Source organism: Peromyscus eremicus, chromosome X (genome assembly GCF_949786415.1).
Source record: "Peromyscus eremicus chromosome X, PerEre_H2_v1, whole genome shotgun sequence".
Taxonomy (NCBI): Eukaryota; Metazoa; Chordata; class Mammalia; order Rodentia; family Cricetidae; genus Peromyscus; species Peromyscus eremicus.
Window position 1 is genome coordinate 71623121 of NC_081439.1, and position 26819 is coordinate 71649939.

General features: G+C 34.2%; 1 pseudogene; it reads left to right on the plus strand.

Annotated features, from left to right (window-relative positions):
* Window positions 1-3142: 3142 nt before the first annotated feature.
* Window positions 3143-4297, plus strand: LOC131900073 (5' exonuclease Apollo-like; annotated as a pseudogene).
* Window positions 4298-26819: the final 22522 nt, after the last annotated feature.

A 26819-nucleotide genomic window follows, 5' to 3' on the forward strand; every position in this document is an offset into this window, starting at 1 on the left:
AAAGTAGAACCCTGAAAACTTATGGTTATTGATACCTGGTATTTTGTTGGCCATGCTCATGGGTCATGACTGAAAAAGAGAAGTGGGTCCTAACCTTTGTACAGGTCTTTGTAGATAAGAGTTGATTGTTTTAATTCTTTTTCCTTTTTGTGTCTTTGTGTTTTCACAGGTCAAACACACTGAATAAAATTAATATCAATTAATTTCAGGTCTTTTATGATAGTTAGAAGAGTATGATGAAGAAAAGATCATGATTCTATGAGAAGTTGAATTTAAATTGTCCTTAAAATGTTTAGATAATTGTGTCAATAGATATCAAGGAAAAGCTGCCAATTTGAAAAGTAGTTTCATGCACATCCAAAATCAGATCTGGTGATCTGAATTGGAAATCACATGTGTGGTATAGTGTTAGAGAGGAACTTTGAATGACTGTCCAGGCAGGCAGCTGTCTCTGTCATTCTAGATTTTTGGAAGTTGCTGTTGATGCACTTCCTGTTTACTTAGGTAATATTATATCCTTCTGAGGTCTTTGATGTAGTTGAAGACTATATAGTTATAACTCTAATTTTCCTTGTATATGATAAAAGATAAATTAGATATGAAACTTTAGTCTCACAAATATAGGATTGAATATTTTCTTTAATTTTTGCCAAATATAGACTAGATATTATAACTGCAATTCTTGCTTGATAACTGATCTATTATATGTAATTTTACTATGATGAAGTTAAAACTTTCCTTTCAAAAAGAAAGAAAAGGGGAAATGATGGGAATGTTGTTCTGTATGTTGTGGATGTGTGTTGATTAATAAAATGCTGATTGGCCAATAGCCAGGCAGGAAGTATAGGCTGGGCAAGCGAATGAAGAGAACTCTGGGAAGAGATAGGCTGAGTCAGGAGATGCAAGCCTGCTATCCAGGGAGCAGCATGTAATAGCACACAGGTAAAGCCACGGAACACGTGGTAATATGTAGATTAACTGAAATGAGATGAGTTTAAGTGTAAGAGCTGGTCAATAGTGAGCCTGAGCAGTTTTAAAAATAATATAAGCCTCTGTGTATTTACTTGGGTCTGAGTGGCTGTGGACCAGGTGGGACACAGGAAAATGTTTAGCTACAGTACAGTAGTTAAAGATTTAGATAACAGTATGCTTTCTAAGGCAGATGGTAACCATTCATTTTTATCTGCTCACATATGTCCTAATCTAAGCTCTAACCAGAACACAGCATCTTTGTGTTAATATGTAAGTTCAATTGAGTCTTTTACCTCAACTATATCACTATAAAGGAAAAGATGACATTGCAGAAAATGATGTAAGAAACTATCTAAATCGTTTACCATAAATCTCTACTATTTTGAGATAACATATTTCTTTTTATGATGTGTGAAGTATAAGACATATTGTTTCTACAGAGAAATATACATAAGCATACACAAGAAACCTCCATCTGCTACTAATATCTACACAATATTGAGTTAATAGTCCTTTATCAAATTTCTTATTGATACAGCTTCCAAAGAGGAGAATTACCTATTCACAGTTAAAGTTGTATGTATAGTAGATTGATGTAAAAAAACAATTAAAATGGTAAGACTACTTTGAGATAATATAAAGTTAATAAAATGAATGTTCTAGGTACCTATACACAGATAAAGAGAAGCTAAGTAAATAGTACACACATATATAAAAGGAATTGTTTTGATTCCTATAAAATTGTAGAGGCAAGCTGTATTTGTAGCTAATGCTTGAACTTGAATCCACAGGCTAAATAGTGGGAACATAAAAATGTTAAATGCCAGAGAACAGAACAAATAGAAATCCTTTAATAGGACATATGATAACATGAATACAGACTAAATCTTGCATTATGTGCTTTCTACTTATAAACTTGATATAGATATCACATTCAAAACTGATTTCATTCTTATAGAGCTAAACATTAACTGAATGCAAGTTGGAGAAGATAAAGAATGGCCCAAAGGAATATAGAACCCTTCAAGGTCATTTACTTCCTTATGCAAATGTGTTAGTAAATTTGCAGATTAATGATAATGCCTATGCCATACAAAGTAGGTGTGACTTGTCTTTCTTACTAAAGCAGTGGTTCTCAACCATCCTATGCTGCAACACCTTAATACAATTCTTCATGTTGTAGTGACCTAAAACATTAAAATTATTTTATTTCTACTTTGTAACTGTTATTTTGCTACTGTAAGAAATCAGAATGTAAATATCTGATATGCAGATAGACTTAGGTGACCTCTGTGAATTGGTCATTTGACCCCCAAAGGAGCTGTAACCCACAGGTTGAGAACCATATCTCTAAAACTTTCAATAATTTACATGTGGCTCACTATAGTCAGTTAAACACAAATAACAATTTTGTAAGAAAAGTAGTTAATCCTAACAAAAATGGGGCACATAAATATCTGATTACATATCCTTACAGGCTATCTGTCATTTAGAAATATAATTGATACCTTGCAGAAATCTAATAATTATGTATAATATTATTCATATTAGATTGTTATAAAGCATCAAATGTTTGTAGAATAGTAGCTAGAATACAGTTTAAACTCTGTATATATATTCCCATTTTGGATAATAACTCTATTGAAAAAAATTCTAAGAATTATTTCAATATCGCTATAGTAAATTCTGATTTCACTTTCTGCCCATAGAACTTGTATCATTAGCTAATTTTCATTCTAATCTCCTTCTTAAAATATGAGCTTCTTATTTTACTGATGCAACTTTTCTAAATTATTTTAGATTACATTTCTGTCTTCTGCTTTTGCTTTGTTTTTGCTGTTCTAGTTTTCACTGCCTGTAATGTCTTGTCTCTCCTATCTGTTTAAAGATTGTAATGGGCTTTGACAAAGTACAAGCTGAGTTTTAACACCAGAGAATGGATGGGAGTGATGCTCTCAGGGCTTCTCCTGGGATGGGTGCTTCCATCATTACTGATGTGCATGTATCTACCTCCTTGTTTATGCTCACTTTAGTTACTCCCTTTCCGGATTGGTTTTCACTAAAGCTTCTAGCTATGTTTATTTGAGGCATATCATTCCTTCCTGAAAAGCTCAAGAAATGCAGTCCCCATGCAGACCCCAATGATGACTCTTCAACCCCACCACTGTAAATGCAGTGTAATTCCCCAAATATCTGTTACTGTGAAAGTTTGGAGCCCTTGCTGTGCTCCACATGGCTCTGCTTCCTGTCCAACATGTAATCCCACCACACAGTAAGCCTGCTTAGCACTTGGGCACAGTGCTCCCCAATCGCTGACCACCTCATCATTCATCGCCTCCACTGATGAATATGAATAAGAAGTGGATCCTAATGCTGGAGGTTTCTGAGAGCCACGCATTGTCTAGATGAAATTGGGCAAGACAGTAACCATCATAGGAGTCAATCACTGTCCTGGTTCTGTCATATTTCTATTTGAAGGATACTTTTGGAACAATTCTCTACAGAAGTGATTTTAGATATGCAACACACATGCTGAAAGAGCTTATCCTGACATTGGAAAAACAGATTTATCCTTTATATCTAAACAACACCAATTGTAATCCAGCTCTGATTCTTCTTTTCCAAATTGATGCAACCCACTAGATTGTCAAGTTTATTCAGAAGTACCCACAACTTATCTTAAATATTGTTCTCCACAGCCTGGGAAAAGAATTACTGCCAGAGCAACCAGCACTGGAGTTTTGGACTTGGGTTAGGTGTTGAACCCTCAGTTCTTGGTGTAATTCAGCTGCAGGACTTGGCAGATATGTTCACAGTAGAGGAAAAGGTCAACAGCATCCATGTCGACCACATGAGTTCTGACATTCTGACATGCTTCAGTTGAATCAGTCCCACTGTTTCATTGCTATCCTTCCTACAAGCAGGAAAATCTGCAGCCCTCACCCAGACATCCATTATCATCTCTTATATTTGACCATTCCTTCTACTCTGAGCTTCCTGCTTTTCTTTTGAAAAAAAAAAAAAGATAGTGCTGAGGCTTTGCCAGTTGGTGTCCATTGTTAATCAACAGCCTTATGGAGAGCACTTTCAGTGCAGCCTGAGTCCCAGGCTCTCTATGTCCCTCATTTGAGACTAGCAATACATTAGTTCCTTCTCTAGAAAAATGAACATGCTCTGAAAGTTAGAAAGGAAGCTAAAAAAGTCAAGAATCCAGGTTGTTGTGCTTGAATCCTCTGAAGAAAAGGCTGATGGGGCTGAAGTTGACAGAGACCCAATACAGAAACACAAGAAAGAACACATTTCTACCTGGACTGGGGACCTTTAGAAGCTCTTCTCCCACTCTGCAGACTAGGAAGAAGTTTATCCCATACTTCTGAATGGAGGAATGTTATTAGCCAGTCCTTTTTGGTGACTTCAAGAAGATGGAGACTGTTGTTAACTGCCCACTTGGGTTTTTCAATGCAATTACAGTAGGTAGATGGATTTATAACTCTAGAACCTGGGGAGGAAATTGGCTTCAAATCTCTCTTTATATCATTGGAAGACATGGCTCACTAGCTAGAGGGAACCCAAAGTGACTGGGAAGGTTATGATTCTTCCCTGTCTCACATTAGCAAAGTTACTAACTTTTTCTGCCATGTTTTATAGATCAAATAAATGATACAAAATAGAAAATATCTAAATTAAATTTGTTTTTAAATTAAATTTGTTTATGAGAATCTAACTTGTGAATATAAACAATAATATTCTAAGAACAAATAGCTAATGTCAAACAACTTGAACTTTGTATCTTTCAAATCATACACTGCCATTTTTATAAATCTATGACATGGTATACCATACAAATTACCACACATCATTATCTTAGAGACACCATTGATATAATATGCACCATTATCTTATGTACTCCTAAGGAAAAATTACTTCAAATTAAACTGGATATCTTATTGATTATAAAGACAGTCCAAATTCATAAATTAAAAAAATATGAAGAACATTCTTAAAATAATTAATCTATGCTATCTTTTCATTTCTTGCCATGTCATGAAGGATACCACATATTTTTGTGTGTAAGTACTCTCAATTATATCCATTTCTCTTGATAACTCTTCCAGCTATAGAAGTAAGGACCTTATGACATCCACAGACTTACAATGAAATATGTAATCATTAATATTTAACTTAAATATATTTCTTTTCATGGCTATCAACTCAAATATTTCTGTTCTACCATTTTTATTCAAAAGAACCTTTTGAAGTGTGCTTTAAGCAGAAATAGAATAATTGTTCAATCTTGCTCTTAACCTAGTCTTGCTCTTAAGGCAAGTGCCCTCAGGCCCATCACTTAATCTTCATGTTGAAGCCGCAGTTGCAGCTCTAAGGCAATATAACTCATTTCAGTGTATCATTCATGGTGATAAATAAGAAATTATCTATGTCTATGTTTATCATTTTGATATTTCTAGTTCCAAGAACATATCTAAGTAAGAAAATCAGGTTTATTGATTGTAAGTGTAGAACAAGTAAGTCCAGTACAGACACACCTATCTGTCTTTGATTTCAGCCTATCCTCTCATGTGAGCAATGCTTTTAAATAGAACACTTTTTCCCTTACAAAGGAATTTGGCATTTCACAAATTCTGAATGATATTGTTTCTCTGTGAGAATTAAAAACTCTTTATTTCCTCTTCTTCCAATTCATCGATTATTTTTCTTAAAGCTCAGATTGTGATCATGCTTTATATTGAAAAAAACAAAAAGCCAACAAACAAAAAAACTAAAACATAAAAATGGTCAGAAGATAAATTCTTATCTTCTTTCTTTCTGAAATGTAACATTGAGATACATAATTTCTTTGGCCAATTTACTCTCTACCTTCACAATTCAGCTAATTGGATCATTACCAGAAACCAATGACTCTTATTATTTTAATGGGTTCATTTCCTTTGTCACATTATTATTTTGCCACATCATTAAAAATACTTCATTTATTTGATTTTCATAATCAGTCTGTAACTTCAGTTTAAGAAAAGACTAATACATGAAAATTAGGTAGTTGTTTTACATTTCCAATGTGTAAAAGGCCACATGAAAGTTTAAGATTTCTAATAACATATATTAATTTATAAATATGTCACACAGATATTTAATGATTATCTGTGTAACTGTTTCTTCAGGACTATGCGAAAAGTTGATGTATACTTTTGAGAGTATGTATATATTATATGTATATAATTCCTAGATAGCAATACAAACTTGGAAGAAAAAAGTAAATTATGGTATTACCGCTCCTCCACTCATTAGTCATCATGCTTTTAGAGATTACTACAGGGTTTCTGATTAAGTGAGTACACTTATATCTAAATATTTTCCTTTTTAAATAAAATTCCAGTCTGAAATAGAGACCATATAGTACCAAGAAGAGAGAAAAGATTAACCAGCAGATCAAATATATCTAAAAATTTATGGAAGACAGAATTCCCCAGAGGTTCCAGGATTAGAATTCAAGAATGAAAGGTAATGTTGAAATATTGAGAATGAATTGAAATCCTGTATATGAAATGATTGAGAAACTCAATATTAATGTATCCTCTGCTAAGTATGCAGAGAACAGACTAACTTTTCACACAGTAATTATAACATTCATTTCTCAAGAAATTAAACCATTTAGAAAAAAATAAAGGCTTTTTTATGGATATTGTCAAGCACAAATAAAATATTCTTTATTCTGGCCTGTATGTGAACATGTATTGGGAACTGATGAGACCACAAATCAATAGTCATCCTCCACTTTCTCACAATTTTTTTTTAATGTCAGTTGTGTAATGTGTTCACTGCATAAATATTTGACTGTCCTTCTCAAGTGAGAGATCAAATCTCAGATAATAGTTAATGGAATTCATTGTTTTTATTTTTCTAAACATGAAAAAACTTAGCAGACTAGAATAAAGAAATGAATTCTTAGTAAAAAGTAAGAATCAAGAACAAAAGCTATATGCAGACAAAGTAGAAATTCTAAGCAAACTCTACAAAACGTATATATAGAGAATTTTGACATAGTTTTACATACTTAAAATATTACTCAGTTGTTTTAAAAAATAGAAAAAGACTCTTATATGTGTACCATAAAATACTGTTTCCAAAGTAAAACAATAAAAATGGTAAAAATAAATTGCTTAAATTTCTTAGAATGTTGAAAATAAGAATAAAGGCAGAGAAAATATGAAGAGCCTTGAATGATCACAACACAGAGGTCTTTATTTGCTTTTAAAAAGTAAGAGGATAGAAAGGAGAATGAATGCAATCTGTACTGCCATTAAAATATAGCAAACTAAAGATAAATAATAAATCAATTTTCAAATTTAAAAATTGTACAGAATAATTTGTTTTTGCTTCATATTTTTGATATAATAATATAATTAGAGTCCTCTGTTCCTTTTTTCTTTCTTTAAATCTCTCATATACCTTTCCCTACATTTCTTAAAACTTATGACCTTATGCTTTCACTAATTGTTATTTTGATATCTGAAAAACACATAAAGGAAAATAGTATTAATGATTTACCTAAAAATTATAATACACATAATTCCATGTACATATATATTTATCTAATTTTAGTGAAATTTTCTTACCTAGAGTGACAGTGCTATCTCCAAGAGCAAAAGACCACCTAACAAAACCCCCAATACAACACAAGAAAAGTCTTCTCTTGAGTGGTTCTCAGGGCTGTCCATGTGATTCCCAAACCATACAGACTATTGTTATCCTTGGTTGCCCTCCAGAACTGGAAGTAAATCCCTTTTGTTGAAGAGATCATGTCATTAGAAACAGAGTACAGAGACCCCTGATTGCCCTCTTTCTGAGGACCAGATTGCAGACCAAGAGAGGGCATCATGTAAGCTTTCAATGGAGAGAAGCAACCAGAAGTCCTGCAAACGACATCTACAACCAGCATAAACAATAACTCTAAGAGTACAGTAATGGCACACATACCTTGGTACTAACCAACGTCTTTCTAATTGTATTTAAGACTTGATAAACAAGAGGAAAGCCATGCTTGTATTGGAAATCTAGTTAAATATTCAGTGCTAATGAAATAATAGGCCAGGGGGTGGTAGTCCACGCCTTAATCTGAGCACTTGGGAGGCAGAGGCAGGCGAATCTCATTGAGTTCCAGGCCAGTCTGGTCTACAAAGCAAGTTCCAGGACATCCAGGGCTGTTACGCTGAGAAACCCTCTCTTAAAAAAAATCAAAAAAAAAGAAAGAAAAAGAAAAAAAATAACACATGAAATAATGCTTATTGCAGGAGATTCTAAAAAATCTAATTTACTAAACCAGTATAATCCCTAACAACAGCCTATAAACATTTGTCTTTATACCTGCAGATAAGTGTGCTGGTCTTCACCCATCATCAGGGAATAACTGACTTTTAGCATTTTTATTACATGTCTATAATACCCTTTACCCATTCTACAAGAATATCAATGAAAGCACTACAGAAGAACAAGAAGACTATGTAGTAATACAGAAAGAAAATTATTATAAAATAAATCATGTCATAGGATTAAGAGTGCTGGGCTGTCTGCACTCTACCTTTTGGTCTAAGTAGTCTCATAGGCTAGCAGTACAGAAAACCTGGTGATGCAATTTTAAGATTGAATGTCAGTCATATAAAGCATCAAAAAGAGCCTTTGGGATAAGTGAAATTCATGATCAGGTGGCTGTAGAATTAATTCGTTCTTCTGAAATGTGGGGGTGTGTTTGATTGGTTTGGTTTGGTTTTAGACTTATAGTTTAAAGTTTGGATAAATCCCACCCAAATGATATAGGGGCTTTGGATAAGTTAACAGATTATTTACCTATTTTTAATCGCTAAAAGACTTTGGGTCTCATGTATCCAAAACTAATTTCAAACTCCATATAAACCACAAAAATCTAAAGATGACCTAGAAGTTTGGGTGTACAGACCTCTAATTTCCAAGTGCTGGGAGGGTTAGGTGATTATGCCAAATTTATGTAGTGCTGGTATTGTAGGTTTAGGTAACTATGCCAAATTTATGTAGTGCTGGGAAAAAAACCCATGGTTTCATGAATAGTAAGCAAGCATTTTACCAACTTAGCTGCATTCCCAGCCTTGGTTAATTATACAAAAAGTCACTCTAACTACAAACAGAATTAATGATCAGAAGTTTTAGTTGTGATAATGTATCATTCATATCAACATATTTTCTATTTTTAAGGGATCTCATTTGCTTTTCAATAAAATGTTAATTTCCACATATTTGAAATTTCTGTATTTTTTAATATCTACTTTGATTGTGATTACAGAAGACACATTGTGAGATTTTTAGTTTTAAAATGCATTGCCAAATATTTTATAGGTCAATAAATAATTAGTCATGGAGAATTTGCCATGCACACATGTAAAGACTGTGTACATTCTCTTTGGGCATGAGCCACCTATCCACGGTAAGTTATCTACTATCCCTCATCAAAGCAGGGTTTTTTTTTTTTTGTTTTTTTTTTTTGTTTTTTTTTTTTTTTTTTTTTACAGGAAATGGAGACCATTAGAGAAATTCACAACTGAGTCCAATTGCAGAGTTCAAGGGATCTTGGGGAGCTCAGCCCTAATGGACAGAGAAGTATCACAATTCTTGTATATTCAACTCAGGAAACATTGTAGAAGTTCTGGCTGAAAATTTTTAAGGTGTAGAATACAAAGAAGTGTGCTGTGACACTGTCTTTTCTAGAAACGGCAGCACAAACAAGACTAGATCTATTCAATGGACACGTTAATATTGAATGGGAAATTTTTTGGAGAGTAGTACCCCTAGGCAAAAAAATACAAGCAATTATTGATTGCTAGGAAAAGGCAAACAGGTAGATTAACCTCTCTCAGGGAGGAGTCTCCTTATTGTTTTTCCAACACAGTGATCAGTCTTGATACTATATACACACCAAACCAAAAATGGACTCTGAAAGTTTTTATTTGTGTTTTCTTGTATACACATTGAATACACAAGTATTCATATACATATATATGAATATACACATATATGTATATGTGGTAATTCCATACATATATACATACATACATGTATAGATAGATAGGTAAGTAGGTGTAGGGGCCCACAGAGACTCCATATTGTGGCCTAATTCCGTCTTGGCTCAAGGTCAGAGAGTCTGAGCTTGTTTTCCCCACAAGGCTGAATAATAGGATGTTTTGGCCAAAGGTGTGGTTACCAGGTGTCTTAGACTTCAAGGCCTAATTACAGGATGTTTTGCCATAGGCCATGTTTACTAGATGTTTTGTGAATTAAGAAAGTGTTTACACTTGTCTGTATTTTGTATTTTGAACCATTGTGTCCTTGAAATGGGGAGACCTTTTGCCTCTCCACTTGATGGTGTATAAAAAGCCCATGAGGAATAAACTCAGGGAAACTATGGTATTGACCCAGAGCCCTCTCAATGATATTCTGTGTTTCTGACTTTTATTTTACTTTTCTATTTTCATATCTGTTATTTCTTAATCCTCACTCCTCCCTTCGAGACTGTTCAATAGTTGGGAGAGACCATTCAGGTAGGTAGGTAGATAGATAGATAGATAGATAGATAGATAGATAGATAGATGATAGATAGATAGATGAAACATTAAAAAAGAGAAAGGAGCTATCAACTTGAAAATGGGGGACAAGTAAGGAGGTTACTAATATAATTTCATTTTCCATCTAAAATATTTTTAAAATATCGAAAAAAGTAAGTATGAATTCTGAATGAGAGTGAATTACTGTGGTAATATCTATTTAATACTTACTTTGCTTGCATCTTCACATTTAAATCTTCTATTTCCTTATTGACCTTCTGTTAATATGCTCTGTTATTGAAAATGGGCCCTTGAAGAATTCAAATAATATTATAAGCACATACTCCTCTTAAATACATTCACAGATGATTCACATATTTTTGCTGTTTAATTTATTATTAATCTACCTTAAATGTTCCAAAGAATTGATGCACTATAAGATGTAATTTCTAATATCTAGTAACAATTTATTTTTGATAACATCATTTTGGTTTATATACATTTTAGGTTTCAATTTTTTGTTATTTTCTGTCTTAGAAATTCATGCTTTGAAACTGAAGTCTTTCCTTTATTGAGACATACTATTTGCTCCTCTGTCATAGGACATTTTATACTTATTACAAAAATGCATACAATCTATAATAATCAAATTAGATTGATGAGAATTTATTTCCCTTCAGATATTAACTCTATATATGTTCAAAAATTGTACTATTCAGCTATTTTGCAGCTCATAGTAGTTTTGTTTGACATATTGGTACTCTACTATGCTAAAGAAGCTTATAGTATAATTTCCTTACTCTGAATTCTATTACTACTCCTTGTTTGACATACTTCAATGTCCTTTCCCCTGTGCTCTTGAAAGTCTTTAGTAACAACTCTTCCATGAAACTGAGTTATTAATTTCCAAAAATATGTGGGAACATTTGATATTTCATGTGTCTGGTTTATATCAGTTAACTTACCGACCTCCATTTGTAGCTTGAGTTTTCCTGCCTGGCCCACAGTCAGGACAAATCTCTATCACCTGCCAGTCCCACAGCCTCAGACCCGACCAAGTAAACACAGAGACTTATATTGGTTACAAACTGTATGGCCATGGCAGGCTTCTTGCTAACTGTTCTTACAGCTTAAATTAGTCCATTTACATTAATCTATACCTTGCCACATGGCTCATGGCTCGTGGCTTACCGGCATCTTCACATGCTGTTTGTCATGGTGGCGGCTGGCAGTGTCTCTCTGACTCAGCCTTCCACTTCTCAGCTTTATTCTCCTCCTTGTCCCGCCTACACTTCCTGCCTAGCCAATGGCCAATCAGTGTTTTATTTATTGACTAATTAGCAACACATTTGCCACACAGAACATCCCACAGCATCCATTCTTTCAATTTCTTTTTATTTCAACTGATGCACAGGAATATACCAAAATATTGTCATGTACTGATTAAAGATGTTTGGGATCAATAATGGAGCAAATATAAAACAGCTGTTTCAAAAGATTGTAATGTAGCTAAGAATTCTTGATTATCTAGTAATGTATTCAGTGTAAGATTACACCTCAACATATTCCTCCTGTGTTTGTGGTAGTGGTGGGAGAGTTAACTCTGCCAAGTTTTTCTGACATATTTAATAATTACATATCTACACATTGTGTATTGCTTAAAATTAATAAATGACTATCATTTTATAAATTTAAGCATGAAGTTAACAAAATGTAGGACTTTGAATAAGGTATTACTTCTTTTAACATATATATGTTAATCATATTTACAAGAGTGTTCTTTAAGTTATCTTAGCTGATATCAGATCTTGATTTTCTTGTGAATCCTTTGGATGTTTTGCTTTGCTTTTTTGTTGTTTTCATTGTTCTTTGTCATTGTTTTTCAACCCTCAGAATTTATTGTTTCTTGGTTTTATTTTGCATGGATATAAACTTTGATGTGTAGATTAAGTTTTTACTCATATATACAAAACAATTTATTTCCTATGGAAAATCAAAAGAAATGAATGAAAGGGAGGAAGTAAGAAAGAAAGGAGAATAGGTAGACAGGGAGGCAAGACGTGAAAGTAGATTACATTTTGAGGATCAAGTCAGGAAATTTTCATCCTTTATTTCTATTAATAAATTCTTGGCAGGGTGGTGGTGGCTCACACCTTTAATCCCAGCACTCAGGAGGCAGAGGCAGGCAGATCTCTGTGAGTTTGAGGCCAGCCTGATCTACAGAGCATGATCTAGGACAGACAATGCTACACAGAGAAATCCTGTCTTGAGAAACAAAAACAAAAAGAAACTCTTTCCTTTTCTTTCATATATTCTTCCCATAAAGCATATTCTGTGATGACAGATTGCCTCTCTTAGGGCCCTTAGGAAATGTTAAGTTCTTAGTACTTTAAAAATTGCTTTTATTCAGAGCACGTGAATTCAATTTTCCTATCTCTAAGTTTCCTGATTATTAAATCATCTCCTCAAGTTGGCTGTTGATAACCTCTTTTGAATTTTCATTTTACATGATTTTAAGCTCTAAAGTTTCTGTTACTCACTTGCAAAAATTTTATATTTAAATATCATTTTTCTACTTGTCAATATAATTTTCCTAATGTATTTTCTTCCCTGACCATGATTTCTTTCAGTTATATGATAAGTTGAAAACAATCAGTTTAAACCGTTTATCTAGTATAGGCAATAATTATTCTTTTTCTGTCAGTTTCCTTTTAGTTCCTTTTAGTGCCGTGTGCTTTTAGTTCTGTATATTGTATCTTTGTATGTTTGTAATGAGGTGAGAATTGGATATTTCGCATAACATAGTGAGAAAACTCCTTAAATAACAGTGTCTTCTCAAAGAATGACGATGAATTTGAGAATCTGTACAGTTATCCACTTTAATTACTTATTCCAACTATTCTTACAGACTGTTCATGGCAGGTCATTGAATGTTCTGCTTCAATAAGTCCTTTTTCTCTCATGTTGCCTGACAGAAACAATATCAAGATAATACACATAATAAAATAAATCCACCCAAAAGAGATTCTGTTTCTTAATATTTTACTTCATTGCCTCCACCTGAGAAGTTGCTACATTTAGTCTTTGTATTTGATACAATAACCAATGTCGTCCCAATAACTATACAATTAAAAGAAGATATCAAAACCTCAGTTTTGGAGGGCAAGATTCTAGTCGCACAGTCTGACACTTAGATTCTGCAACAAGATCAGAGACTATTACCCTTTCTACTATGGCTACCCTATGGCTACTAATGAAGAGGATTGTGGCAGTACACAATGTTTAAATTCATCAAACTTCCATCATCACTCACTCTCCAGTGTGACCTCAAGTGTTTGTGGTTGCACAACCTTCCACAAGGTCATTGCTTTCATGCAAAATTGACATAAATTAGGAATTAATTTAATTTTCATTTCAAGGATCACTTAATTTTCTATTAATTTAAAAATGTGAGAGTAATAGAAATGTCTTGTTCAATATTACATATCCTTTACTGTCCCACCTTGAATCCAAAACTTACTGCAGTCAGTCTTTCCTGACAACATCAATTAGGCTGGATATTCCATGGTACAGTGTAATCCTATCATCAGAAAGGCTATGGGTTGCATACCCAGCACCATCATCTTCCCTACCCATTATTTACAAGCATATTGATCTGGATTCAAAGTATGTATTATTTCTATAATATTACAGTGAAGTTTTAATTGTAATTTTTTTCTTTGAAAATTCCATGCAGTATATTTTTATCATATTATTTCCCATCCTACACCTTCTCACATATTCTCTCTGACTACATGTACACCCAACTGCATATTTCTTCTATCCTGTACATTTATAAAAATAGAAAAAGTAAATATCAGCTAAAACATGAAATCTGATTTGTTTTAGCAGCTACTCCTGAACATGGTGCCTACGCTGGAGTGTATTCGATATACTTATTGTTACTGAACTCAACAATCTGATTTTCTCTCTCTCAGAAGCTATTAATTTCAAACAGCTTCTTGGTCAGGAGTGAGACTTTGTTTCCAGTTCCCCTCTTTCTCTCGGGAAACTTGTCTGGCTTGAGCTTATATAAGCCTTGTGCACGCTGTCACAGTGGATGAGCTTTAATACATGCGTTTTCTCCATTGTGTCTGGAAAATTCTTTTTCTTTAAATTCATTTATGAACTCTGGATCTTAAAATATTTAAGCATAGCTGGATGGTGGTAGTGGTTTATGCCTTTAATTGCAGCAATCAGGAGGCATAACCAAGTGGTTCTCTGTGATCAAGACCAGCGTGGTCTACAGAGTGAGTTCCATACAGTCAGGGCTACACAGAGAAACCCTCTCCCAAAAACACAAAAGAAAAATTGTTTAAGCTCCATCTTCTGCATGTATCCTAGAAACTTGAGGATAGGGTGTTATAAGGACATCACATTCAGGACTGAGCATTCCAAAGTCTCCGACTCTCTGCATATTGTCCGTGGGTGGGTCTCTGTCTCATGTTAACTAATATCTACTGCAAGAAGGTGCTCCTCTGATAAGGATTGGGTAATATAGTTATCTATAGATATACTAATATGTCATTGAGAAACTTTACATTGCTATGTTCATTTAGCAGAATAATAGTAGTCAGTTTTCCTGGAGTTATGGGTTCCATATCATGCACTGTACCATAGAGTGGATACTCTTCTAACCTTTATGCCACCATTGTACCAGAGAATATTTTTGCAGGCAGATTGTTAGCATAGCTCTCAGAGTTTGTAGCTGTGAGAGAACTGTGATTAACTTTCTCCTCCAAAAGTATGCACAACAGCATCTAGCACTGTGAATGTTAGCCAGTGGGGATGGCAGTCCAGTTGAATATCAGATACATTTCTCCATGTTCTGTGGTATAAGTATGTAACATCTTCAGTAGCATGGTCTTATTGTTATTTGGTGGATAGTAATCAATAACATTGACAAGAACGTGGAGTTTTTTTGGGGGGGGCAGGCAGTTAATGACCCTTTTGGACAAAAACATAAAAATATATAACCCATTCATAGCACTGGGGTTTTGGTGGCATACGATGTCTAGTTGAGGCATTGAAACCCCATTAAGTGGTAACACCATTTCAGTTCCTTTTACAAATGTATGTATTATAGAATGGTTTCTACTATAGTAGGTTTGTGTATGGCTTTTATAAAATATCCTTGGTATTTATTAGCCTTCCCATATTCAGTGCTGTAGCCTGCCTTCTCATAATCACCCCCTGCCCAATTTATTTTTTCCTGTTCCATTTTTGTTATCCCTTTATACTACTGTATTCTTTATCACCTTCCATGGAAGATCCTCCATGTCCCCAAATCCCTTACAAGCTACAAAACCATTGTGAGTATTCTAAAGGAAATACAAAATCTAAAGCATAAATCTAACCTTTACACATAAGAGAATATAAGCAATGTTTATTTTTCTGGGTGTTTGTTACTTCATTCAGGTTATTTTTTCCTAGCCCAATCCATTTACCTTTGAAATTCAATTTTGCTGACAACTGAATAATATTTCATCTTGTAGTATGCCACATTTTCCTTATCCATTAATTGGGTGATGAACAACTAGGCTATTTCTAATTTTGGCTATTATGAATAAAACAGTGATGAATATGGATGAGCACATATCTCTGTAGTTGGGTGTACGCTCAAGAGTGGTATAACTCAATCTTCAAGTAGGTCTATTCTGAGATTCTGGATAGACCACCACATTGATTTCTGAAGTGGCTGTAAATGTTTTCATTCTCACCAGCAATGAATAAGCGTCCTCCTTTAAGTCACATAATTAACTCAGCATCTTTTGTTATGTGTTTTCATAATTTATTTTTATCAATATTTGCCACTCTGACAGAGACAAAATGAAATCTCAAAGTAGTTTTTCATTTCCCTGAATGCTAAGTGTATTCAATGTTTTTACAGTACTTCGCAGCCATTTGTGTTTCTTTAGGTTTTTTTTTTTTGTGTGTGTGTGTGTTGGTAAGTTCTTTATCCAATTTTCAATATGTCAGTCCTTAAAATATACATAAAAGTAGCATTATATGGCCTGAGCAGGTTATATTTAGGAACATACATATAGAATTTGAATTAGAACAAGGAGGAGTAGATGGGAGGGCTTGGAGGGAGGAAAGGGAAGATAGAAATTATATAATTATATTACAATCTCAAAAACTAAAAAAAGTTAAATCATTAAAAATGCAATTTAAGAAAGATTTTAATTCTCATTTACAGAGGTCACACTCCATCATACCAGTAATTTTGAGACACCTGGTCCCATGAATCCAGATTAAACAGAGAGGGAGATGGATGCAAAAATTCAGTTCCCTTTCTCTTTTTCCATTCAGTCCATGATCTAAGTTTGTGGAATGATGCCAATCACATCTGCAAGTAGAGTTTGTCTTCTTATCTCATTTAAAGTAGTCTTTTGTGGAATGCTATTTTAAGATGTGTTACATTTGTTTCTGCTGTGGAACATTTGTTTTAATGATGAAAATATTTGTTGCATTCTATTATGTTTCATTTGTTTAACTGGAGAAGCTCAGTTACTTTGCCTGTCCAAAACACTGTATTGGTCTAATAAATACCTGAACATCCAATATCAAGGCAGGAGAAAGAATAGGTAGGGCTGGCAGGCAGAGAGAATAAATAAAAGGAGAAAAAGAGGTATCAAGAAGAAAGAGATAGCAACGAGCAAAAAAGATAAAGGAGGAGTAAGAGAAGGAGAGGAGGACATCAGTGGCCAGCCACCCAACTACACAACCAGCCACAGAGGAAGAAGAAAAATATACAGAAGTAGGATCCCAGAGGCAAAAGGTAGATGGCATAATTTAAGATTAAAAAAGCTGTACAAAAACAAGCCAAGCTAAAGCCTGGTATTTTTTTTCAGTAATAATAAGTGACTGTGTGTATTTATTTGGGAGCTGGTGGGAGGGCCCCAAAAGAGTAAAGAACAAGAAGTAAAAGAGCAATAGAGTGAAAAAAACAGCAATCAATAACACTCATCTGATAATCTTTTATCGAAATTTCAAGAGGCTTGTATCCTTGATGAATTTTAATCCCCTAAATTTGTCAATTACTATTAACCATTTTAGTCAATGAGGCATATATTTGACATAATACAAAAAAAATATTTTGATATCACATCATAAGAATTAGTGGTAGGTAATGCTACTTTCATTTTTAATCCTTGATCAGTAGACCCATGTATCTTTTTTCTAATATTTTTATTTTATAATTGACTTAATTCCACATGTGAGCCACAGATTCCCCTGTCCTCCCTCCTTCCACTCCCCAGCCCTCCCCCACAACCCACTCCCCATTCCCACCTCCTCCAAGGCAAGGTCTCCCCTGGGGAATCAGCCCAGCCTGGTAGACTCAGCCTAGGCAGGTCCAATCCCCTCCTCCCTACACCAAGGCTGAGCAAAATGTCTCGGCATAGGCCCCAGGCTCCAAAAAGCCAGTCCATGCACCAAGGACAGGTCCCTGCTCCACTGACTGGGGTCCTCTCAAACAGTTCAAGCTAATCAAATGTCTCACTTATCCAAAGGGCCTGGTATCTTGACAATGGGGACAGCAACATGATATATTAGACCCTGATTCAGTCCTTTTGAGAACTTTCACCTTAGTGCTGCAAGATATTGTAATCTACATGACACTTTAATTATGCATTTAAAAGACAATTCTAAGTTTGTGTTAAGCTAAGTGTTTCATAAATAAGGAACGAGTCCATTCACATATTTCTTTGTCTTGTAACATAAGTTATTTGGTCTGAACAAATGCTTTGCCAAATAACAATATACATACTGTTCTGTAGGTCAATAATAATAGTTTTTGATGAACAGTTATAGTGATAAAAGACAAATCTGTATCATAATTATATATATATATATATATATATATATATATATATATATATGATAGAAAGGACAAAATATCACTGCTTTTGTTATTCAATCCACTTGCCACCAGTCAGAAGACTCATCACCAGAAAAAAGATAGTATATCATGGGTTCATTGTTGTATGCTGCTACTGGGAGATTTTGCATTTGACAGAGGTCATACACTTGTCAACTTTGGAAGGTCATACTGGTGAGCTCCTGGGTAACTTCTATCCTTGCCAACAGTGCTATTTTTTTCATGAATTCATAGGATGATAACAGGCCTGGCTGGGGAAACAGATTAAATGCAACAGATCATTCTGCCCTTTATTAGTCTCCCTCTGTTGAAATAATTTTTATATGTGACATAGATATCTTCACATCTTTTACCCTATCAGTAAGTACTATTTAATAAATGATTTGGTAACTAAATTTTTAATTATGTTTAAAACATTCCACACACTACTCATCTACAGTATTTGCCACAATGCATGAATTGCTCTTTAATCACACAGGTATTTCTCATTTGAACAAGAGTGCCCAGGCAGAAGTACTGACTAGAATTCTGTCCACTAAGATCTCTTACCACACTTGTTTAGGAAGACATTTTTCAGAAGGGATCTGTGACTATTGACATTCATGAATAATCATCTTCAAACCAGGCCAAGTCATTCTTTTTTCCATCAAATAACCACAAGAAATTTCGTATGAGGCTATTTGTTTAATCTGTGTGATAAGCAGAGGAATAGAAAATGTGGATCTATGAGCTATTTCTTCATGTAGTTTCATTCTGCTGTTGAGAACTACTGGAGCTTTACCTCTTGACTCTATCCGAATCTGAGCTTTGGTAAGTCATATAATCACTCACAACAGGAAGTAGAAGTTGCTTGGTGATGAGTAGTGATTCAGTTTCTATTGTTGTTTATTACTGCATATGATAGCAGAGATTTCACAAAACAATTTAAGACCCTCTACTGCAGTTTCATTCCTATAAAGTGCTTCTTGACAGACTCTAAGCCCTGCTATGGGTCTCAAGAAAATTATCAACTTGGGGGATTGCTAAATAAGCAGAACAGGTAAAGACATCAGAATGAATAGTAGGTTGCTACTGGAAGCCAAACAGACTCATTATGCATTGTCACTCATTCTTATATGTGAGACTTGAGTGTCACAACAATTTGTCCTTTACCTTAGAAATGCTATCAGTCCATATCCCATACCAGCCATCTTCAAGATAGTCACATCAGTACAAAACATGTGGATTTGGACTGCAATTATTCTCTATCCATTAAAATATAGAGATCTTACCTATAAGGGCAAAGTTACTTCTTGCTTATGTCATGGATCCAAATAATGGTATCTGTGTAAACTCCAGTTATATCTTTAAAAGTGAAAGGTAATTACATTCTCTTCAAATTAAATTATGACATAGAGCTAGAAAATTGATTTATCAATGAGGTAAGACAGTAAATGTATTGTTGCCTTTGCCATTTCAAAGCAAATTGTTCCTATAGGGCATTATATTCAAACATGTTGATAAGGGGCACTTGCCAGGTCAGTAGCTTCATGTCAAAAAATCTGTTAATTTGCTAAATAGCAAAATCACACTAAATACAAAATGGTCATTTGACTTACAAAAAGTCCATCGTTGGACTAGAAAACTTCTGTGATGTTTCAGGTATCCAGAAATAATCAACATAGGTTCAGAGGTAATGGTAACTAGTCTTGAAACATCTATTTAATTTTATCAGTTCAAATTAATACGTGGTAAATATCCCCAGGCCATTTAAAAGAAGAATAGGAGAAGAATAAACAATGCAATTTTTGATAATATACCGGAATACTTTAACCATACATAGTCTTTACCCTACCATCATTCAAGAAACCATTAGTGTTCAAACTTGATCAAATAAAAAAATTGATTGTCTATGATTTTCTGATTTCATGAATTAATTTAAACTTTGATTCATTTGATCTAGAACTCTCCTGCTTATATGAGTCAGATAAAATCTAATTGACTTACTTTTGTCTTTCAATTCTAAGATTAATGAATTCTACATGAGTCTGACTGGCTTTTGTCTCTGTTATCCATTACATTGGTTATGATATCACCTTGCCTTCATTGTCTGAGTGTTGCCACCAATCTCCTGTTACATTGGGTTACAATTTTCCCATTCATTCAGGTTTCCAACTGTATGATAATGGTTATCACTAGGTCTAAAGAGAAGTGTCTGCCCCACAGAGAAGAGCCATCATAGAGTACAAGAAAGATGCTGTGACTCTTCTCAAAAAAATATTTCTCAAGAAATTCATAAATAGTATATTTTCTTAAGTTTTCCAGTGTTAGTAATTAGATTTTGTATGATATCCAAAATCTCTAATGCTTTGAATAATTTATTTTTAACAAAAGGGTAAATACACCATCCAATGATCCATATTTAATCTTTTGACCCATATTTAATCTACTCTATCAAACAATATCATCTCTATATTTTCAAAACTACAAGACAAAAATATAGAAAAATTTCCAGTGTACCAATATTATTGTATTTATACTGATCCAATTATGAATCCTCACTGACTATTATAGGGCATCTTTAAAATCTATTCTTAAACATGTCACCCAGAGTTTTGTTTGAATATGCTATAGAGGTTTTGTGTTTGTTTTGAGAATGATCATGGGTCATAATTTGTACCTCATCTTTAGGGAGTTCCTGAGATTATCATGTGGTTATAGTTCTACAAAAAAGAAAGAAAAAAAGAAAGAAAAAGATTATAGAGCATTGTCCTGTGGGGAGTTAACAGTGTCTTTTTCAAATTGTCTTGTGGGTAGTCATTACTATCTTATTAGGTAATGCACAAATAGTATTTCCAGACACAATTCTGGAGGCCAACACAATTGAGGGTGATGGCACATGAATAAGGATGATACTGCAAATGAGGTATCTTATCAAGATGTAACCTATTCTGGTAACAAAATAAAACAAAAACAAAACCTAGCATTTTAGAATTTGGGAGGTTCATTGTCTCCAGCCTCATCAGCATCTTTTCTCTAATTACTATCCTAACTTACAGAATCTTCTTTTCAAATCAGTGCCTTAAGTTTTAAAAATAGACATCCTGGAATGCTGGCAGTTAGGGTTGTCTTGTAATTTAGCCAATTGCATAATGGTGGTTGATTTTATTCAACTATAGCTCATGGCTATAGAAGAGAAGATTGTACTTTAGGGTACACTTACAAGCTTTTATGATACTAATGTGATTCTAGTGCCAGGAATTTGAATTCCTGAGCACAGTCTTTACTTTTATCACATTGTTTATCCATGATAAGAGAAATTCACCAATACTACTATTTCCTTTAGTTTCAGGCAAATTTTTAATGTATCATATGTAGAATCGCTAAAACCTTTATTTTTTATATATATGGTTTATTAAGGATATCACATTAATTTATTCAGACTGTGGTCTAATATTCATTTCTATGCCATTTAAAATAGGCTGCTTAACATTGTAAACTTCTTTGATTAACAATTCAGTTACAAAAAACCCTAGTTTAACGGAAAGTAGTCAGTTATTAAAAGTCACTTATATATGTATCCTTGGTATCAAAATCTATTCATAAGCTTTTAAGGATTAGTTTGTGCTCTTACAATTGTACATCCAGAGTGAATACAGTAAATTATGGATCTGGATTGAATATGATATAACAACAAAGGTTTATGTATTAAATTTCATTCAGGGAGGGCTGTTGGTGATGAGAAAAGTAACAAGTCTGCGAGGGCTGGATGTATAGGAGAATTCTCAGTTTTTGCCCAAAATGCTCAAAAACAAAACAGGATCAGATGGTTATGGCATAGAGTTTTACTAGACTTTCAGAGAAGAATTAACACCAATACTCCTGGACTAAAAATCACATAAAGACATAACAAAGAAATAGATTTGTATACAAATTTCCCTTATGAATATATGCAAAAATGCTCCCCCAAATACTTGTAAGCCCTAATCCAAGAACACATCAAAAATATTATCTAAAATAATCAAGTAAGCTTGATCTCAAAGGTAAAAGGGTGGGTCAACATATGTAAATAAATAACTATAACCCTCCATATATCCAAAGTAAAATACAAAAACCACATGGTCATCTCAATAAATGTAAACAGAGCTTTTCTGTCCTGCCCTATCCCATGGCTGCTTTGAAAATAATCATTCAGAGGCTTATATTAATTACAAACTGCTGGACTGAACAACTGAGGCTCATTTCTAACTAGCTCTTACTACATAAATTAACCCATTTTTATTAATCTATGCATTGCCACATAGTCATGGCACTATTGGTCTGATGGCCTCTTGCTTCCTCGGCAGTTGGCTAGCTTCTCTCCTGACTCTGCACTTCTTGTCCCTGTATCTATGCTTGGATTTCCTGCCTGGCTCTATCCTGCTTTGCCATAGGTCAAAGTAGCTTTATTTATTAACCAATGGGAGCAACATATATTCACAGTGTACAGAAAGACAGCTCACATCAAAACATCTTTGATGAAACTGATTATCAACTCATGATAAAAGTCTTGTAGAGAATAAGGATACAGAGGACACATCTCAACATAATAAAGGCTGTTTAAAGCAAGGCCATAGCCATCATCATCTTAAATGTAGAGAAACTCAGCACAACTCCACTAAAATCAGGAATAAGAGAAAGCTGTCTACTGTTTTCATACTTATTTCATTTAGTACTTGAAATCTCAGCTCAAGCATTAAGACAACTGAAGATCAAGGGAACACAAATAGCAAGGCAAAAAAGAAAATTATCTTTATTTGTAGTTGATGATTGTACACAGAAGTGACCCTAAAAATTCCATGATGAGCCAGGAGATGGTGGTGCACGGCTTTAATCCTAGCACTCAGAAGCAGAGGTAGGCAGATCTCTGTGAGTTCAAGGCCAGCCTGGGTTACAGAGTGAGTTCCAGGAAAGGCACAAAGCTACACAGAGAAACCCTATCTTGAAAAAAAAATTCCATGATAAAACTCCTACAGCTGTTAAAGACTTTCAGAAAAAAGAAATCAGGATACAAGAATAACATAGGAAAGTTAGTAGCCCTTCTGTAAAAAAAATGGTAAATGGACTGATAAATAAATCATGGAAATTTATTGACCATACCTTCAAAATATAAAATATCTTGGGGTAACTCTAACTAAGCAAGTGAAAGAACTGTACAATAAACAACAACAAAAAAACATTAAGAAATTGAGGAAGATATCAGAAGGTAGAAAGATGCTCATGCTCGTAGAGCAATAGCAATAATTTAACAAAAATGGTCAATGGCCATCCTACCAAAGGCCATCTACTGATACAGTGCAATCCCAATCAAAATTCCAAAATAGTTCTTCACAGAACTTGCAAGGACAATTTTCAGCTTTATATGAAAACACACACACACACACACACACACACACACACACACACACACACACACACAAACACACAAACATGACAGCTAAGAAAAATCTCAAATACTAGAAGAATTCTTGGAGATATCATCATCCCATATTTCAATTTACGTTAAAGAACTACAGTAATAAAAATGGAATGCTATTAGCTCAGAACAGAAATGTTGATCAACAGAAAAGAATTGAAGACCCAGACTTGTATCCACATACCTAAAGACTGAATTTTTTAGAAAGAAACTAGAAATACACACTGAAAAAAATAGACCATCTTCAACAAATGGTGTTGGTCAAATTGGATGGTTACATGTAGAAGGATCCAAATAGATATAAACTTATCATCTTGCACAATGCTCAACTCCAATTGGATCAAAGGCCTTACCATAAAACCAGATACATTGAAGATAATAGAAGAGAAAGTGGGGGATAGTATTGAACTCATTGGCAGAAAAATAGACTTTATGAACAGAATACCATTATGATAGACATTAAAACAAACAATTAACAAATCATACCTGAGAAAATGGAGAAGCTTCCGCATGTCGAAGGTGATTATCATGAGAAAAAAGAGGCAGCATACAGAATGGGAAAAGATTTTTACTAACTCCACATCTGATAGAGGACTAATATCCAAAATATTAATAAATAATTCAAGAAACTAGATGTTTAAAACAAAACAACAACTAATAATCCAATTTAAAAATGGGTACAAATCTAAAAAGATAATTCTCAATAGTGAAAACTCAAATGGCTGAGAAATAAATGTTCAACATCCTTAGCCATCAAGGAAAGACAAATCAAAACAACTTTGAGATTCCATCTTACACCTGTCAGAATGGATAAGATCAATGGAAAAAGTGGCAGCAAACTAGTATAACCACTAAGGAAATCAGCATGGTGGTTCCTTAGGACGATGGGAATCTATCTCCCTGAATATCAAGCATACCACTCTTGGGCATAAACCTAAAGGATATTTCACCATAAAACCCAGACACATGCTCACACACATTCAATTCTGTTCTGTTCATAGTAGGCAGAAATTGGAAGCAGCCAAGATGTCAGTCTGTGGATGAATCAATAAAGAAAACATGGTCCATTTACACAATGAAATATTTCCCAGTAGTTAAAAAAATGTAATCATGAAATTCATATGTAAAATAATTGTGTTAGAAAAAATCATCATGAGGGAGTTTACCCAGACCCAGAAAATATAAGGCATGCATTCACTTATATATGGTTGCTATCTGTCAAGTCATTAATAACAAAGCTATAACCAGTATAATCACAGAGGTTAGGAACAGAGTAAGGGACAGGTGAGATGGATGAATCTCCCTAAGAAGGGGAAATAGAATAGACACTTTTGGATAGATGGGGGGCGGGAAAAGAGAGAGACAAACAGTGAAAGAGTCAAGAGGGTGCGAGGGAGGGAATGCATGGACCGGTAGATAAAGTTAAAGGTCATTTGAGGGGTTATATGAAAACCTAATACAGTAGAAGCTCACACACACACACACACACACACACTATATATATATATATATATATATATATATATATATATATATATATATATATATATATATATATGAATTAGATGAAATTGTCAAATAATGGGGGAGCCAGTGCCCTAACTGAACATCTCTCATCATCAAATTAAACTTCGTATTCTAGGAATGGGTAATACCTCATTGAGTTATTGGCTAAAGGAGTACCATAAAAACTCAAACTATTGCCAAGAATATTGCTGAGTCTATAGTAACTGACTACAAGGCCATTTTTCTGACTCACAGAGACTGTGTCAGCATGATAAGGATTACATGGGTCTGCACCAGATGACCTTCTAGAGCTATGGTAAGTGGACACATACCACATCCCTACCCAGAAGCTAGTACCAATGGATAACCACTTGAAAGTTAATCATTCTTTTTTCCAAGGGAGTCTCAAGGGGGAATCACACCATTCTTCTTGTTAGGCCCCATGCCCAGCAATAGATTGCCAACACAAAATGAACTCAATTGCAACTTTTGAAGTTGTCTCATAGTGTTGTGTCAACGTATATAATTATTTATTTACTTACTTGATTGCTTATTTCTTTGTTTGCTTGTTTATAAGTCCTTTAAGTGTATATATTATGACATCTGTTTCTGTGTTTTTATGGGATTCTTGTGTGTGTGAGAATGTGTGTATCTCTCTATATGTGTTTCTTATACTTTTTCTTTGTGTTTGTTTTGTCCTATTGTAACATGTTTGCTTTTGTTCTAATTTATTGTGTTATAATCCCTTAGATACCTATTTATTTTCCACAGAAATCATGTGGATCAGGCTGGGAGGGGAGGTAAGGAGGAACTGGGAGTAATTGGGGGAGGGGAAAATGCAATCAGAATATATTGCAGGAAAAAATTCTATTTTTAGTAAAAGAAATAAAAACTTCCTGAAATAAAAGTGAGTGATTCATAATGAATTGGAGGAGAGGAGGATAGAGTTATATCAGGAAATACAGACAGAAGTAGAGAATTGAAACTTCTAACTGAAATTCAAACAAAAAGGTAGAGATAACAATATTCCTCAACATGATTTTTTCCTTTAATTATTTGTATCTTATACAATATATCCTGACTACATCCTCTTCTCCCTCCTCTCCTCCAAATCCTCCCACCAATCTTTCCTCTTCCTCAGATCCAGTGTTTGTCCATTTCTCTTTTTAAAAAAGAAGTCTTCCCAGGGATACCAACCAAGCATGGCATAACAAGATGCAATAAGATAAAGCAGAAATCCTCATGCAAGGCTGGACAAGGAAATTCAGTACAAGGAAAAGGGTCCCAACAGTAGGCAAAAGAGTCATAGATATCTCAACTCCCACTATTAAGTCTCTCACAGAAACCCCAAGCACAAAGGACAAATCTCTTAAAAATCCAATGTAGTACAAAATGCACAATA